Source organism: Lygodium microphyllum, chromosome 2 (assembly GCF_053477565.2).
Source record: "Lygodium microphyllum isolate KBCC chromosome 2, Lygodium_microphyllum_v1.1.10, whole genome shotgun sequence".
NCBI lineage: Eukaryota > Viridiplantae > Streptophyta > Polypodiopsida > Schizaeales > Lygodiaceae > Lygodium > Lygodium microphyllum.
Genome location: NC_141136.1, coordinates 89,440,299 through 89,458,518, shown reverse-complemented (window position 1 = coordinate 89,458,518; position 18,220 = coordinate 89,440,299).

Sequence of the window (18,220 nt, the reverse complement as noted above, 5' to 3'; positions counted from 1 at the left end):
TTCCACCACGGCCTCCAAATCGGCCTCCTCTACCTCTGCCTCTACCTCTTCCAGCATTTGAGTAGAAAACAGTTTCTTTTGAAGTTCCTCCTGAAGAAGATGCACCACCATTTCTCTGCTCCTCAAAAATTAGAAGAGCAATCAACTCCTCAAAATCAGGAAATCTTTCACGAACTGAAATGGATGTCCAAAACTGTGCATAATCCTTTCCTAGACCATTCAAGGTCACAAAAACTAAATCATCATCTTCCACTGGCGACCCAATGGAAGCAAGTGCATTTGCAATCTTCTTCACCTTCATGTGGTAGTCATTGATGCTCATACTTTCTCTTTGCACATTATGCAACTCTTGCTTGAGCTGCATTTTCCTGGCTTGCGTATTTGTGCTATACATTTTTGACAAAGTATCCCATGCCTTCTTTGGCGCACTTACATCCTGAATATGCACAATCATAGAGTCTGAAATACTGATAGACAGCTAGTACATAACTTTCCTGGCTCTCTCATGCCATGCTTTGAATGCCTGCATTTGCTGTTGATTGGGAACATAAGGAAGAACTGGTTCTTCTTCATTTTCTGCAACAAATTTCCAATATCCTTTTCCCATAAGGAAATTCGTCATTCTAAACTTCCATGCTTGGAAGTTGTTCTTGTCAAGCTTTTCAATTACAATCTCCTGTGAAAGAGAATCAGAAGCCATTACAGAATACTGCAAAAAATTCTGTCACTGCAGAGAACACAGCTTCAGCCTCACAAGGGCAAATCTGCAAAACTGACGAAAGTGGTATTTAACCACACAGACACTTCCTAGTGATGATTTTGCATCAACAGGCAACAAGGATGATTTTGTAACTCCCAATGTCTCTACGCACAGGCATACGATGCAATTTCTATAGTAACTTTTCACCGACCTGTAGAACAGTAGCTGCACAGCATAAAACTGGGCCTTTTCCTAAGTGCGTGTAGAAAACTTCCGCCTCCAAAAAGGCCCCGAAATGGCCTCAAATCAAAAAACAGGGTTGCCAAGGGCTAAAGCCCTTGCCCACAGCATATACTACTCTCTTGCTTCACCGTGAAGGGCGTCTCAACCTGAGACAATGAACTCTTGCAATTTCCTGCTATGCGACCTGCAAAGATCTGCTCCCAAAACAGAAAATGAAAGCAACACTGCTCCTCTTACCAGAACACCGCGAGCTTGGCTTGCTTTCTTGAGCTCCTTACCACGAATAAGGCTCTGATACCATGTCAAGATTGTGGGAGAGAAGAAAGGAGTCTCACTTGTAGCTTTCTTGCTTGCGCAATGGGGGAATACACACAAAGATGGAGGCTGAAAACAGTTTTCCTCTTCTTAGTTGTGTAAGCCAAAAAGAAGTCTAGTACATAGAAATAGAAGAACCCTATATATGGGTCTCAAACCAAACTCAACTAACTAAGGTGGCATACTAACTGAGCCACGAACTAGAGTAGATAAGGATAGCTGTCATGTAGCTATTATTCATGGGCAGTGTACCAACCGCATCTGCAAGACAAGTCGGTGACATAAATGCACAACGGTCACCCTGGCATATCACGAGTGGAGCTCGATATCTCAACACTAGGGGCCCTTGCTCTTCCACAAAATAAGGTCCATGAATAAGAAGAATATGCTATGACAAATCAACAAGTAATAATTAGTTTTAATCATTAAACCTTGTTTTCAAAGCAGAAAGCTTCAAATTTATGTTTATCTTATCAAGTAGAAAGTAATATCCTTTTCTCCCAAAGCTTCCTTAATTGCTTAAACACGATTCACAATTGAACGTTTGTACTCTTCCAAATAGTTAGATGTTATCGTTTATTCCCTTATCATTTTTAAAAATATGTCAAGGTGTCTCCAAACCTCCATTCGTAGGAATGCAATTCGTGGTGTGATAGCCACATTTATTATGATTGCACATAACTCTCTCTAGCACTTCCACAATGTGTTCACTTGTTTACCAGTATGATTTCTTAGAAATCGTCTAGCTTTTGCACACACCATAAAGACATCTGGTAAGACCTCTCTTGTTTTCCCTGAGGCTATTGGATCCTTTCTCAGGTGAACTTGACCTCCATGAAAACCCATTTTAGGCACTAAAGCCTCAGATTTATCAATGTAGTCATCTGACAAAGATACTGGTTTTATTGAATATGCATAGTCAAGATGCAATCTAAGCAACTTATCAATTATTGTTAAATATGGTAGATGCGGAAGCTATGGAGGTTGAAAGAGGAAGAAGAAACTCATGAAGACATTGAACCTGACAAAGACAAATTGTCACAGAAGTGAATTAGGTTCCAAGATTGAGACTTGGACTCATAAACACAATCTTGTGTATTAACAGTGACAAGACACTTTATTGGAAAGAAAAGAATACTATCATTGCATTGGAAAAAGAGTGCAAGTGCAATGCTTTATAGGAATTGAGTGGTGGTACTTTCTCCTACTATGCATATGGGATTTTGGTCTTGAGCCCTCACTGCTCCTTACAAAGGGACTGAAGTAGGTGTGATTGTAAAATATCTCAACACCCCTCCTCAATCACAACTAGAAGTATAGAGTGTATAGAGGCTTTAGTGAGAGCAATACCTGCAAAGTGTGGGCACACAGTAAACATGGAAAAATACCAAAGGCTGTAGCAAAAAAGGCTAAATGTGGGTACCACAAACATGATGGTCATCTAGAGGCTATAGCAAGGGCATCACAAAGTGTATAGAGGCCGTAGTACAAGGCTAATTGAGGAGTTTACAAGTTCATGTCTGAAGCATTAGGGCTAGGAAATACAAAGCTAAAAAAGTATATCTGAATAGAAGGGCTGATGAGGTTTGTCCTTCTCCTGGTGGTTTTCTTCTTCTTCTTCTTCTTCCTTTGCTCACTTTTCTTCTTCTTCTTTGACTACAACTAGATAGGCCTTTTGGGACCTTTTTCTAGCATGGCAAAACTTCTTGGTGTGTCCCGTCCTTTTGTGCAGAAGTCACAAAAGAGCCGATCCTTGTTGCCTTTGTATCTATTGCCAATATATAATGTATGTTCATCTCTAGAGGTGCTTGGTTCTTTCTTAGTTTTTAGCTTCTTTTCCTCCTCTAACAGTGATGCCTGGATATCAACAAGTTCAGGGTTTGATATGTTGATTAAAGTTATTGATACATTATTATATTCAGGAGACAAACTCTTAAGTAGAACACCGATGCAAACATCTTCTTTCATTTTAATGTTGATTCTTGCAAGTTGGGTTAGAAGTCCTTCCATGTAATTAAAATGTGTGGCAAGTGATGTGCTGGACTTCATTTCAAGCCTAAAAAACTCAATCAAGAGACCATACTTTGATGAGTTAGATTGTGCACCAAACAAGGTGTCAAGTCTCTTCCATGTATCCTGTGAAGTCTCACAGTTATCCACATGGTGGATATAGCTGTCATCTAGCTCCAGTTTGATAATGGTTGAGCCTTATCATCGTTCTTTTGCCAAGTGACAACAAGGTCCGCATCATGAGGATTCTTTTCTTTTCTGGTGGTAATGGCCCAGAGACCCTTCTTCATCAGGATGAGTTTGATGCGAGTTTACCAGGTATGAAACCCGACTCCTTTGAAATAGATATTTGGAGTCTTTGCCTATGTTAGACTTTTGGGAATAGCAGCAAATCAGCTTCAAAATTATCCAATTTAAGTAGCAAAAGAGTTGGTTGAGATATGTGAAAAGACACAAGTGTTTAGAGCACTAAAATGAGTATCAATAGACACTATGTTTCTTCCTTGATTCTTACAAATCTGCAAAATCCTTCAAGTTCTTTTAGATCCAAATATTTTTTCTCTTGATTTGATGCTGGGACCTTCAAATCTGAGTGACAATAGGTTGTTCCAGGTGGCATTACAAGGGAATGGGGCAATAGCGAACGGCCATTTGCGATGCAAAAAAGCGGTGTCGCTAAAAGTGTCACTATATGCGTCGCTAATTTTATTAGCGACGCAAATAGCAACGCATATAGCGACACCGGTTTAGGAAAAAAGTTTTGAAAACCCGAGCATAACATTTGCCGAGAAAACATTTGCAAGAAAGAATGAAAGAGAGAGCGAGAGAGCTTAAAGCTTAGAGAGAGAGAGAGAGAGAGAGAGAGAGAGAGAGAGAGAGAGAGAGAGAGAGAGAGAGAGAGAGAGAGAGAGAGAGAGAGAGAGCTCATCACTATTGTCACCGTCGCCACCGCTACATATGAAGAAGAAAGAGAAGTGTGCAACGGAGAAGGGAGGGAAGGTGCAAAGAGAAGGTACAAAGGGTTTCATCTTCAGGCCTTTGAGGTAGTTTTTTGTTTTTCTTTGCAAAGAGATATATGGAAAGAGAGGGAGGGAGGAAAGAAGGGAGAAGAATGAAGGGAGAGAAAGAGAGAAAAAGGGAGAGAAAGGAAATAAAAAGAAAGAGGAAGAGAGAAATGAGAGATGAAGGGAGGGAGAGAGGATGAGTGAGAGAAACAACGAGAGAGAGAGAGGGGGGAAAAACAAAGAGAGGAAACAAAGAAAGGGAATAGAAAGATAAAGAGAGGGGGAGAGAAATAGAGAGAGGGAGAGGGGAGGGGGAAAGAAATAGAGAGAGGGAGAGGGAAGGAAGAGAGGAGGAGGACGTAGAAAAGAAGGGTGAGGTAAAGAGAGGAAGGAGAGTGAAAAGAAGAGAGACAAAGAGGGAGAAAGAGAGATAGAGAGAAAAAATAGAGAGCAAGAGAGAGGGAGAGAGAAATAGGAAAACAATGAGAGAATGAGAGAGAAGGTTAATAAAGAAAAATAAACGGAGAGGGGGAAGAGAGAGATAAAGAGAGGTGGGGTGACATTTCTTTCAATATCTTTGTTTCTTAAGCTTTTTATTTTCTATCTTTGATTGTCTTTGCAATGAGATGAGTTGAGTGAGAGTGGGGAGGGAAGGAGGGAGAGAAATAGAGAGAAGAAGAGAGGGGAAGGAAGAGAGAGATGGAGAGAAATAAAAAACAGGAGAGAGAGGGGCTTCATAAAAATTTGTCGAAACCTGAGCATGGCATTTTACAGGTTTGTAAACAAGCAAGAGAGAGAGAGAGAGAGAGAGAAAGAGACCGTCGCCACTGCCGCCATCCACGAAGAGGGAGGAGACAAGTGTAAAGGAGAAGGAAGGAACTTCCGAAGAATAAAAAAATGAGAGAAGTATGAAGGGATTCTTCTTCAAGCTTTGAGGTAAGTGCATTATCTCTTCTCTCTTTGTTTTTCTCTTTTCTTTACTTTTCTCTTTCTTTTATTGAGAGAAGAAGTGAGAGAGATCAACATGTGCAAGGGAGAGAGAGAGAGAAAGGTCGTTGCCACCACCAATCCACCACAAAAAGAGAGGGGACAACTGCAAAGAAGAAGGAGGGAACCCGTGAAGGAGAAGAAGAAGAAGGAGAGTCGAAGCGCAAAGGGATTCTTCTTCAAGCTTTGAGGTAAGTGCATTATCTCTTCTCTCTTTGTTTTTCTATTTTCTTTACTTCTCTCTTTCTTTTTGTTGATGAAGAGTGTATAGAGAGAAGAAGTGAGAGAGATCAACATGCGCAAGGGAGATTGAGAGAGAGAGAGAGAGAGAGAGAGAGAGAGGTCACTGCCACCGCTAATCCACCACAAAAAGAGAGGGGACAACTGCAAAGAAGAAGGAGGGAACCCGTGAAGGAGAAGAAGAAGAAGGAGAGAAGCGAGAAGGGATTCTTCTTCAAGCTTTGAGGTAAGTGCATTATCTCTTCTCTCTTTATTTTTCTCTTTTCTTTACTTCTCTCTTTCTTTTTGTTGATGAAGAGTGTATAGAGAGAAGTGTCAAGATTGTGGGAGAGAAGGAAGGAGTCTCACTTGTAGCTTTCTCACTTGCACAATGGGGGAATACACACAAAGGTGGAGGCTGAAAACAGTTTTCCTCTTCTTAGTTGTGTAAGCCAAAAAGAACACTAGTACAAAGAAATAGAAGAACCCAATATATGGGCCTCAAACCAAACTCAACTAACTAAGGTGGTATACTAACTGAGCCACGAACTAGAGTAGATAAGGATAGCTATCATCTAGCTATTATTCATGGGCGGTGTACCAACCGCATCTGTAGCTAATAAGTCGGTGGCATAAATGCACAACGGTCACCCTGGCATATCATGAGTGGAGCTCGATATCTCAACAAGAAGAAGTGAGAGAGATCAACGTGCGCAAGGGAGATTGAGAGAGAGAGAGAGAGAGAGAGAGAGAGAGAGAGAGAGAGAGAGAGAGAGAGGTCGCTGCCAGCACCAATCCACCACAAAAAGAGAGGGGAAAACTACAAAGAAGAAGGAGGGAACCCATGAAGGAGAAGAAGAAGAAGGAGAGAAGCGCGAAGGGATTCTTCTTCAAGCTCGGTTGCCAAGATGGAAATGGTGAGAATAGTCATTGCATTAGTGGCTTCTAAGGGCAGAAAATGATGAAAAGCGGATGTAAAAAATGCATTCATGAATGGTGACTTGCTTGAAGAGGTATACATGGAGTAGCGTGAGGGTTATGTATACAACCTGAGGTGTATATGGATACTAGCTAGCAACCCCATCTATCACGAACTGTATGAGAGAACAACCATTTCAAGATTTCGTGACTTTCAGTTGGTACTTGAGCCGCACCAATCCACCAAAGCTCCATCTTGGATTGTATCTTAAATTGTTGTTCTTGCCCCTACCAGTACTATAATCCAATGCCCTGTTGATACAGATGCTGACTCTTTCTATCTTTTTTCCCTTTTGAATCTGTGCTTCATCCAATTTTAGTGCAAACTTCAAAATACCACCACATTCTTAAACAATAAATTTATACATATGGACCATTGTAATCTGGACTCTTTTAAGATCAATCCAAATATTATTAAATGTGTTGCATTCAAAAAAGATCTTTGTTTTATGTTTTCAATAGGGCATAGATCCTTCTATATGGATATATTCCCTAAAAACATATGGAATCCTATGATTTATAGATGTCCTAGCAATTGAAACTGCAAAAGGATGAGGCAAACCAAATGCACTTATTCTATGACATTTAAGATTTGTAAACCACAATTTAGAGAGAGCACGATAACCTCTATGACTAATACCCATACTGTCACATGTCTCCACTATTTCATTTGGTTTAATTGTTCCTTTTAAATCTTTCACTAACTCTTTCAAAGTTTGGCTTCTCAAGTCTACATTTTTAGGTGATTTAAGAATTCCTATAATGTCCTTCTTTGTCATGGTTTCTTTAATAAGCTTAATCCTCTCATCATTCTCTCGAATATTAATACCTGAAAGATTAGAGACACATCTCTTTGTAAGATTTAGTCTCCTTTTCTTCACCCGATTACACAAGTCCATTATATTTTTAAGTGGTCTTTTTCTTTGTCTAAATCCTATTGGAGTTTCTTTCAAGTGCAATAATTTTTCTTGCAATGACTGATTAGAGTTTTCTAGATTATCAATTTTGTTCGTTAGCTCTGAAATAGTTTTTTGTGCCAATGTTAATGCTTCCTTCATTTTATGCATTTGTTCTCTAAATGTAAAAGATGTAGAGTATAACCTCATGCAATAGCCAAGCATCCCATCACAACCATCTCCAACATACCTTATGAAGTTGTGAATATTGTAAAAATGAGAATGTTTACCTATAGAAGGGTCTGAAAGATAAATATTTCCATCCATCCATAAGTCTACATGCTTCTTTCCTTGTAATCGCAACCTGTTAGCTTCATCCTTGTCCAACAATGCTCTTGGTGTATATTCCTCCAAGATGAATAGACAAGATCTAACTGAATAGTAAGTTTATACTTGCGTGGTGGGGCTGTGCTTGTATTGCTAGAAGAGGTACTAATAAACATTTTGGTAGGGAACCTTGAATGGGGCAACAATATCATAGAGAAGGAAATAGAACCATAGGAAAGAGAGGTGCAGAAAAAGAACGTCGAGGAATAAACGAGTGGCGTCTTTTGGTACGAAAATTCAAAAATACAAGATTTTGCAATTTCCAAGAGAATAAGACTGAAAAGGTGACACTTAACGTCCATTAAAAATTGAAGATATTTAATACTCAACCTCTTAAATGAATCATACATTCTCTCATTAATCACGTTCAAGCAGCCAAATTTGGAGGGTTTTTCTCTTCTAAACCTCTTCTAATTAGCAACTTAATCATTTTCTTACGAGTGCCATTTTGAAACGTTTTTTGCCCAAATGGACATACATCTGAAAGCATTGAACCAAGTAGTTTGCAAGACTCATACTATAGTATCCAAGGAGCATCCAAAGACAAGAATGACAACCAATGTCAAAGCATCCAAGCTCTAATATCACCCTAAGATCATGTTATAAACATGTCCATAAGCATACATGACAACCAAAGTGTTGATACATCCAATATGGGGTACTCGAGTAGCTTCAAAGCATAATGAGCATAATCTTTATCAGACAACTGCTTGCTTTCCATTGTGAACAACACTGATATGATAGTGAAAAATGAGCTAATGAGAGCTCATTCAAAGAGCATTGTTTTATTGATATTGAATTCAAAGTATTTATATGATTTTTACATTGGCTCATGCTATCTATATGTCTCTCAATGCTATCAAGGGATGTCATGGATAATTTGCTACCACTTTCGATTTTCAATGCAAATACCATTCTAGGAATTGTTAGTGGTAAATGCACCTATGCCTAGCCACCTGTGTATTACTATATTGACAGTACTACCTGCATGCTTGTACAACTACAGGTGGTGGGCACCCATCACTATCACTTCATTATTTATTCTTTTAATGATATTTGAATAAAGAGAAGACATGGTCACACATTGTGACTGTTGGAGTTTCCACATCCTCTCTCTCTCTCTCTCTCTCTCTCTCTCTCTCTCTCTCTCTCTCTCTCTCTCTCTCTCTCTCTCTCTCTCTCTCTCTCCACCATAGCTCTTGCTTCTTCTCGTGTGCTTCCACTTCGGGCTCACTACCTTCAACTGGTATTAGAGCCAGCTTCCCTAAGAGCTTGAACCCATGACCTAAGCATTGAATTTTCTATAGCGGTTCATTGTCATGGGTAGCCATAGCTTTAACCTTCAAGGTATACATTGAGCTTCATCTCTTCCCATCACTTGAGGCATGTTCCAAGACTTCCTTGTGATATATTGGAGCTTCCCTTGTGCCACATTTGGCTTAGTATTAGCAACATGCCACATCAAAAAATCAATATGATTTGCACCTATTTTTTGGCCTGGCTCTCCATCATTGATTAACTTAATTATCCAAATCAACTCCCGAAGTTCTCGTATGGTCTTTAACAACCCATGACACTTGGGAAACCTCTTGCACTCTCTTGGCATTGGTCACTTGCATATTGAAGCTCCCAAACTCCATTCCTTATTGAAATATATAGTAGACCTCCTATTGTTATATAGGTCTAAACAGAGTTTTCTCAAACATTGGAGCTTGTACATGCTTCTCATGATGCCCATATGCACATGTTTTGATGCTAGATACTTGGGGGATGATATGACATTGATGTGAGGTGCTATTCAACTTATTTGAGCACACATTTGGCTCAATTTTCTCATAGATTTCATTGCTGTAATAACAAGATTGAATGTCATTTATCTAGGAGGAAAAGCATATGCCTCTTTCATTTGATGTTTCTGCAACTCCAATATTGATGCCCAAATGTTAGCTTAACACTTGGGCAAGGAGAGAGTTTTCTTGCAAGCTTTGTGGCCAACAAGCATACTTTCAATCTCTTCTTAGTCAATTCATGGTTCATTTTGTGCCTTGGTAGGGTGCTATTCATTTGGTGCACTGGCCTAGAAAAAGTGTGGCTATGGAGCTTGCAAGAAATGAGGTTTTTGAGGTTTAGCTATGGAAGGTTTCAAACAATTTCTTTCTTCAGCAATGCATGCTAATTTTTGGAAGAAAGAAAGGAAAGACGATGGTGGAAAGCACAATGTCAACATTCTCTCTCTCCTTCTTAGCTAAATTTGAAGAGCATATGAGTTGTGTGGAATCAAGAAGAAGAAGAGAATGGCTTTAACATTGAGAAGATAGAGAAGAAGATGGATATGTTGAGCCATTGTTGTTGCTATTTGTTCTCCATCAACCTTGTTGTTTCAATTAATTATTCAAAAAAGAAAAAAAAATCCACCTCATCCCTAGATCTCCCTCTTTCCTCTCATTCCCTCCATCTTTCTTGGTCACCCCCTTCATTTAGAGTTAGCTGCAGGTGTCTGTTGGCTGCCTCATCCCAAAGAACACGGTCATTATCCCTTCCTCCGATGCCCTCCATAAACTGTCACTACTGGCCGAGTTAGGCGCTCATCCAAGAAACCCAATCCTTAATGATGCCAAGAAGAACAAGTTTGATGCCTCTTGTTGCCAATTTTTCTCCAACTATCATGACAAGATTGGTGGCCGCATCAGCCGTCTAGTCTGCATCACATGAGGTGGGAGCCTGCAATCTCATAGCCCTCGTCCCCCTCGTCTCAACCTTTCCCTTAGTACTAGCTACTTCGCCTCCTCCCTGAAATCCTCCTGCACACGCTTCTTCTTCCATGTAGTTTTGTGACGTCTAACATCTCCCTTCTTCCGCGAGGCATCATTCACAGTTTCTCTCTCTTATCCCTCCTCATATGACATTGTCCAAATTATTTTATTTTTATCCCCATGATTAAATGTTTAAAAAGAGTTATTTTTAACTTTATTTTTAAGTATCTTCCATGTGCAAATTACTTTACATTAAATCGATTTATTTTCCACTAAGACTATCCTCCAAAATACACAACATCTTTTTATGATGTTCTTTTTCATGCTTTCCTTCAATAAAATCTACCTTCTTCCCCTTTTTTGAAGCATATTTTTTCAGGCGGAAGAACTCCAATTCAATATCCTTTGTACGGGTGTGCTTCACTTATACATCTTCTTTGGGTTTTCTTTATGAGCTTCATGGTGTGGCTGTCGTTTCTTTTTATGTTGAGTGTGCTTCCATCCTTGTGTACACAATTGTTGAAAGGCCCTATCTTTTGATTCATGATGTGGCCTTATTTGGTGTGCTTTTAAACTAGGCTTTACGTCCTATTTGTGTGTGTATTTTTGTGTGTTATTCCCTTCCCTATCCAATGGAAATTCAAAGATCCAAGAAGAAAATGAAGACTAATGATGGAGATGAAGAATTTTCCAAGAGCTGTGATTATGGTTCTTCTCCAATTTGTTTGCAGGGATGCTTCACATTTTAGTACTGGAGGAATGATAACCCGAAAACTTATGCAAATAAAGGCACAAAAATGTGCTCACCATGGAAGCATACTTACAGTCTCTTCTTAGTTGGCTTGTGGCTCATTTTGTGATGTGGCAGGGTGCTCTTCATGGTATATCATCTAAGAATGGCATAGCTAAGTATGGTATGAAATCCCTTCATTGAATTTATTATATGTGCCATAGAGTTCGTTGCACCTTGAGGAAGAGTACATATCCATACTAATCCCAAGGGTGTCTTTATGATAGTGATATCCCTAATCTCCATTATCAACTAGAACTAGTCATACCCTAAATATAAATCTTTCAAGGAATAAACCACTCTACTAGTGATGCCTTAGTAAACTTATGAACCACAAGACATGCACCAACAAATAGTGACTAAAATGCAAAGCCTTCCCATGTCTAGACAGCATCTAGTCAAAACATTTCCTTTCTATAGGCAAAAGAAATATATTACAACTAATTCTTACCTCTTTTGGTATTTCAGCAATAAACTTAAGGCCAATATCTACTACTGCCTACATTCTCCAATCATTATTAACATCAACCGGTCAAGTGCCACTTTCAACATCACAATATTAGAACTTCGTGATGGATCTTTATCTTGCTTGCCTTTAAAAGTAGTTCTTATATATTGAGTAAAAACAAATGCTTGCAAGGCTACATCTATATATCTACAATGTTAAAATTGAAAGAGGGCAGATGATGGGAATGCTAGTAACTGGATTGCAAAGACTAAGCACATGTGTACAATGACATGAGAATTGATAATGCAATGTTATGTTTATATAGCTGAATGGCTACTACACATAAGGAAAACATCTACATAATATATATATGGAGGGTTGTATTACGCGCTTGGTGCATACAATCGCAAAGCAATGTGTTGTCTGTTTCAATATTGGAAGTGGATCTATATACACTTTTTAACCCCATATTAATAGTATAAAAGACATCCTAACTTTCCCTTGTGTAATCCATCTATCATGTCGCCTAATAGTCTCATTCAAGCTACTTGTAATCTTTCAAATATTACTATTTAACTCTCATTCTGAACTAAAACCCCTAACATATCAAACCCCATTTGTTCAATATTAAATCAAATAAAATTACTTATCTGAAAACTCTTAATTCATCACTAACCTTTGTTAGTCTTGAACATCATTTTACAAAGTAACTACTTGTAAATGGATTCCATTAACCATGAAATTTAATAGAAAAAAATAAATAAACTAGAAACTTCTTTCATTCTTTCCACAAATTCTTTCCTTATCTAGACTTATAATTTTTTCTTTATTTTTCTCAAAAAATAGAAATATTCATAATAATTATGTTTGGCCATAAAACCTTAAATCCCCTGAACTAGATATTCTTGATAATAAATGTAGCCCCTACACCATGTGGCATCAGTAAATACCTTCATTGACTTCTACTATTCACTAATTACCTTAAAAAATGCCTAAAACTATCATTTTCAACCTTAAAAATTAGGTATCTCTAAATCTAGAGATCCGTTACAGCTAAATATTAATAAGGACATCTATTCTACTATGATTCAACTCTATTTTAATGTTTTACCTTTAATATTTCATTAATACTCTTAATTATTTCTAATTACGGTTGAAAAATGTCAGTTTTATCACTAGAATGCTTTTATCTTTTAATGGATTCATTTTGAGAGGGTAAGAATTCATCCCTAGGTTCATTGTATTATTATTTTACTCTATTTGAACTCAATTTCCATTAGTACTGCTCACAATTCATAATATTCTTTAATTAGGGTCTAAAAATGTAGTTTTCAATCTATATTTTATCATGTTCTTATCATTTCAATTCATACAATGAAAGAATTCAATTCCTTTCCATCATTTAAAACTGAGAAATCATAAGTTCAATACATTCAATGCCAAATGCATTCAAACTATGTAATTTTTTTCAAATTTGAATAGAAATTGATATACCCGATTAATGAAGAAAGTGAAGATCTTTAGTCATATTTGATGATGCTGGTGCTTGCTCCTCCTCTCCATTTACATTGAATAAGCTCTAAGTCTTCTAATCTTCCTCATTTTTCACTAATATCCTCTAATTCTCCCTTAATCTTGCTATAATTCTCTCTATCCCTACACCAAAAAAGAGTCTTCAAGAACGGAATGATGAGGAAGGAGATGAGAGAAGTGATTGATTGTAGCCAAATGATTGTGAGGATGATGCCAAATGCTTGCACAGAATCCATCAACACATTCCTAGAATATGGTGCCTAGTTTTTGATGATTTTCTCTTTTCTTTCTCAACCTCCTTCTTCCCATGACATCCTCCTCTAACTTCTTGATTATCACCTTTTCAAATTTTAAGGTTTTCCTACTTGAACTGGATCTTTCTGGCACCCTTTCACATCTCCGATCTATTTTTTACCCTGGCCACAGCTTCTCGACCCAAATTCTATGCATGCCCGCTAAACTATACCCATATTTCTTTCCATCTCCAAAATATCCACCACTTCCACTAAAAATCTCTGCCCGTATTCGCCTTCTACCATTACAGCTTTTCCACTCCCTAAAATTTCCTGTTTAAAATATCCCAACTCTCAACTTCTAAATCCATCTTAGCATGATCAAATACGGCATTACAATCTTATTTTTATTAATTTTTATAAAAAATATTATGTAATATAGCCTCGGTCACCAACTTTAGTGAGCTCCCATGAACTAACAAATAGGGAACTACTCAGGTCTTCATGAAGTGCTTCAATGGTGGCAACATCCATGAAAACTTTAGAGCTAGTAATTGTGAAATATGAAAAATAAGTACTCTCCCCTCCAAGCCACGAGTATGTCCATGAGCATAGCTACAAGATCTGCAAAAGCACACCTAAAAGACTAGTAGACATTGAAAAGATAGAAAAACAAATGAGTATCTTGTTATAGAGTAAGAAAACAAATTAAATATGGCATTTAAAAAAGGTTGAAACATGTGCAATCTAACCGTCCCCTGACTCACTCTCCCCATTAAAGTGCATAACTTAATTTCATCCACATCATGTAGTATACCAACTAGGAAGCATTCTAGAGGTACTAAACAACAATAATCCCTCTAGGCAAGAAAATTCCACACTACTTTTCTACTAGAAATATTGCTTTTGAAATAGTGTTCACTAATAAGAACCATGCCTAACAAAAAACCCATACAAGGCAAGCTAATATTACAATACCAAATAGGACTCCTAATGTTTAACTGCTAGCCCTCCATGTTCTACTAGAACAACTAGTCAACGGTCCATAATTCCCAACTTTCCTTGTTTTTTTTGTTTATTTCTTTTGTTTTTTTTTTCACATGGTCAAAATAGTATATATTTTTATTCTCCATCTCAAAAGGTCCCACCCTAAAGAGATGCGAGGCATCGGATGACATAGGGCACCCATCAAGAAAATACATACAACCTACTAGGACCTTAGAGGCAATGGTTATCTTCTTTTAACCCTTTAGTCTTCAAGGTGTTTTGTTTTTTCTTTCTTTCTTTCTTTCTTTGAAAGAAATAATAGATAGACTCTCTCGAACTTAATTTATGTTAATTTGGATTTAAGTCTCTTTTCTTAAAGGAAATGACTAGAAGGCTAGAAATTCATCACTAAATTGAACATTTAAACATTTCAACTCAATAGTTTCGCTTGAGGAATCTAATCTAGCACATAATATTAGTCGCTTTGCCTAGGCAAATGAAAGATAAAGATACCCCTAGTCAAAATTTGGTGGAGAGAATCTTATTGCCTAGCTATCCTACATTGCTAAAAGGAGCAACAAAGAGAAGGAAATAAATGCTATTAGATTTCTAATCAGACGCCATATACAATGAAATCCACTAGGTCATGTACATACACACACCACCCCCTTCAATCACTTCTTAGTGCTAATATCCCATCCCACACTGGTGTGGCTCACTTGTATACTAAATCCTTGTATGTGTTTAGGTTTTTTTAGTTTTTTTTCTAGTAATGATCTATTCCTAAATGCTAAATCATTCCATCTAGTTGATTTTTCCTTATGTGTTCTTCATTTCAAAAGAGCATAGATGTGTTTAGGTTAAGTAACGAAACAATCTATACATAAAAGGGAACATTGCAACTCCAAAGTATTACTGAGATAAGCCTGTAGTGATTTTCAAATTGTAATAATCATCAAATCTGCAAAGAACTCAATCACTAACAACTAAACCTTTAATAGGTTAGATCGATAAAGAGGGAAACTCCCTTTTAAAAGTGGCTACCTAGCTAAACTTCATTGTCATGAACTTATAGCATTGAAGGAGTATCCCAACCATGCATGCAACTAACTACCTAACTACATGGACACTAACTAAACTAAAGTGTGTGAGAATCTAAAAAACAAAGAACATAAACAGATCTGGATAGAGATTTTTTTTAAGTTTTTTCTTAAAATAAGTAAGAATAAATTCAAAAGAATCTAATAAAATAAAATATCTTAAAAAAATCCTCACACTCTCTAAGATCTTCTAATACAAATAGTAGACTTAGCTCAAAATCATCTACACTATCAAAATGAAACTTTTCAACTAAACTACTATCTATAGGATGCTCCTAAATGGCCTCCGATATAGGCAAATCAAAATTCATAGATCCACTATCAAGTGTATCACTAGAATTCTCCATCATCTCATAGAGCGAAGCATCAATAATTATATCATCAACATGAGGCATAGGTGCCACAAGTAAATATCCCAAAGAATAGCCTACCCTCACATCCATGTACTGACAAATGTGGTCCCAATAAGGACATCTATCATCTAATTGAAGGTCTAAATATAATGGAGTTAGACGCTAGACAACAACTTGATATCTGGTAAACTCCTATTTCTCTCTATCCATTCGATAGTACTGACAAATACTACACTTAGGGAATAAAACACTAGCATAATCATGATGTTGATAAGTGTAACCAGTAGCTTCTTACATGGCAGTGGTACCATAGCGCTGAAAATACATCCGACATTACCAACACAGTAGTTGAACATGTACATAAAGATATCTCTGACACAGTCGACAACTAAACTGAGGGTGATACTGTAAACAAAAGATAGTCACAAAATGTACACCACAACACATCTCACCCCGTGGAGTATTAAAAAAACTTGTAATGTGTCTAAAATTGAGGAACATTATAAGGTCTTGCATATATAGGATCAAAACTATCCGCATATATACCTACAACTCATGAAAAATTTCCCCCCAATAGAACAAGATAAGACACCAAAATGAGCAAGAAAAACATTCTAATTATTTTATCTACACCATTTGACCCAAACTTCTCAATTAAGTCACAAAAGGTTTCAAACGAAGACCATTAACTCAAAAGGATTCATGTACTATCTCTAAATCTTGAATATCCACTGAACCATTATCATAAACCTCTTTAACTTGAAATAGACCTAACCATCGGATGCGAAGTTTCCCTAGAAATTTATAGAAACGACTATCATACAATAAAACTAAAGTCTTGAAGCTTCAAGCGTCTATCATGCCAAGCCTTTCATCATTTATAATGTGCTTTGATACATTGTAAAGCAAACATACAATCCTCGTCAACCTTAACTAACTTACACAAGCAATTAGTAAGAGATTCCCACTCTCCAAGGCGATTAGATAATGCAATATGCAAAGTAGGAACTTCCAATTCAATAGGAAATACAACTTCACTCCCATAAACCAAACTAAAAGGACTGTTATTAGTTGTTACTTTGTAGGTGGTCCAATACGCCTAGAGTGCCTCTGGTAAGTGCTCATCCCAATCACGTCTATTCTTAGCTACTTTTTTTATTAGAGGGCCTCTGGCAAGTGCTCATCCCAATCATGTCTATTCTTAGCTACTTTTTTGGTTAAGATTGTCATCACAATATGATTAGTAACCTCTATAGCACCATTGATTGATGAGAAAAATACTTCTATAGATATCCTGATATTAAACCATGAGATTACAACTACAATAAAATACAATGATGTTCATGCATAGTTGTAGTTGGTGGGTATTTAGCCGTACTAAGAAAATTGGCAATATCTGCACACCATGGTATTGTGATAGAAACTTCAAACAATTGAGCATCAAGTGGATCATCATCTACACCCTTCTTTGTATAATCAGTAATTAACCAAGACATATGGTCTACAAGAACATGCGATCGACCGACATGAGTAACTACTTCAAAATCAAATTCTTGAAAAAGCAGCATCCATCTCGTAACTCGGTCACTAATTTTGGGTTTATTTTACCAGTACTGCAATGCTTCATGATCCACATAGAAGATAAACTTGTTGCCTAATAAATAATATTGAAATTTAGTAATGGCAAACACCATTGATAAGCACTCTTTCTCAGTTGTGGTATAAATTTTCTCCGCATCACTTAAATTACAACTAGCATAATAAATTAGATGGTCGATATTATTATTGTTTGCTTGGCATAGAATAACTCCTACTATATCCATAGAAGCATCGGCATGAATATGAAACTCTTTAGTCCAATCTAGTGAAACCAAAATTGGTCCTTCAACCAACTTAATTTTTAGTTTCTCAAATGTACCTTAACACACAAAATCCCAATTATAAGGTTGATTCTTTTTTAGTAAGGTGGTTAAAGGTGAAGCTACCACTACAAACGACTCGATAAAACACTGATAAAAAATTTCGATGACCAAGAAACCTTAATTGCTTCAAATTTTGGGGTAAAGATAAAACATCAAATTTCTGTACTTTTGCCATATCCATCACCCGAAACTACATGGCCAACAATATGCCTCGTGGCACTCCAAAAACACACTTCTCCAAATTCAAAGAGACTCTTGTACTCTCAAAACGTTGGAGCACCTCTTCCAAATGATCAACCACATTTTCTTCATCACCATGTACAAAAAAGTCATCCAAGAATACTTCCATCCATTTAATCAGA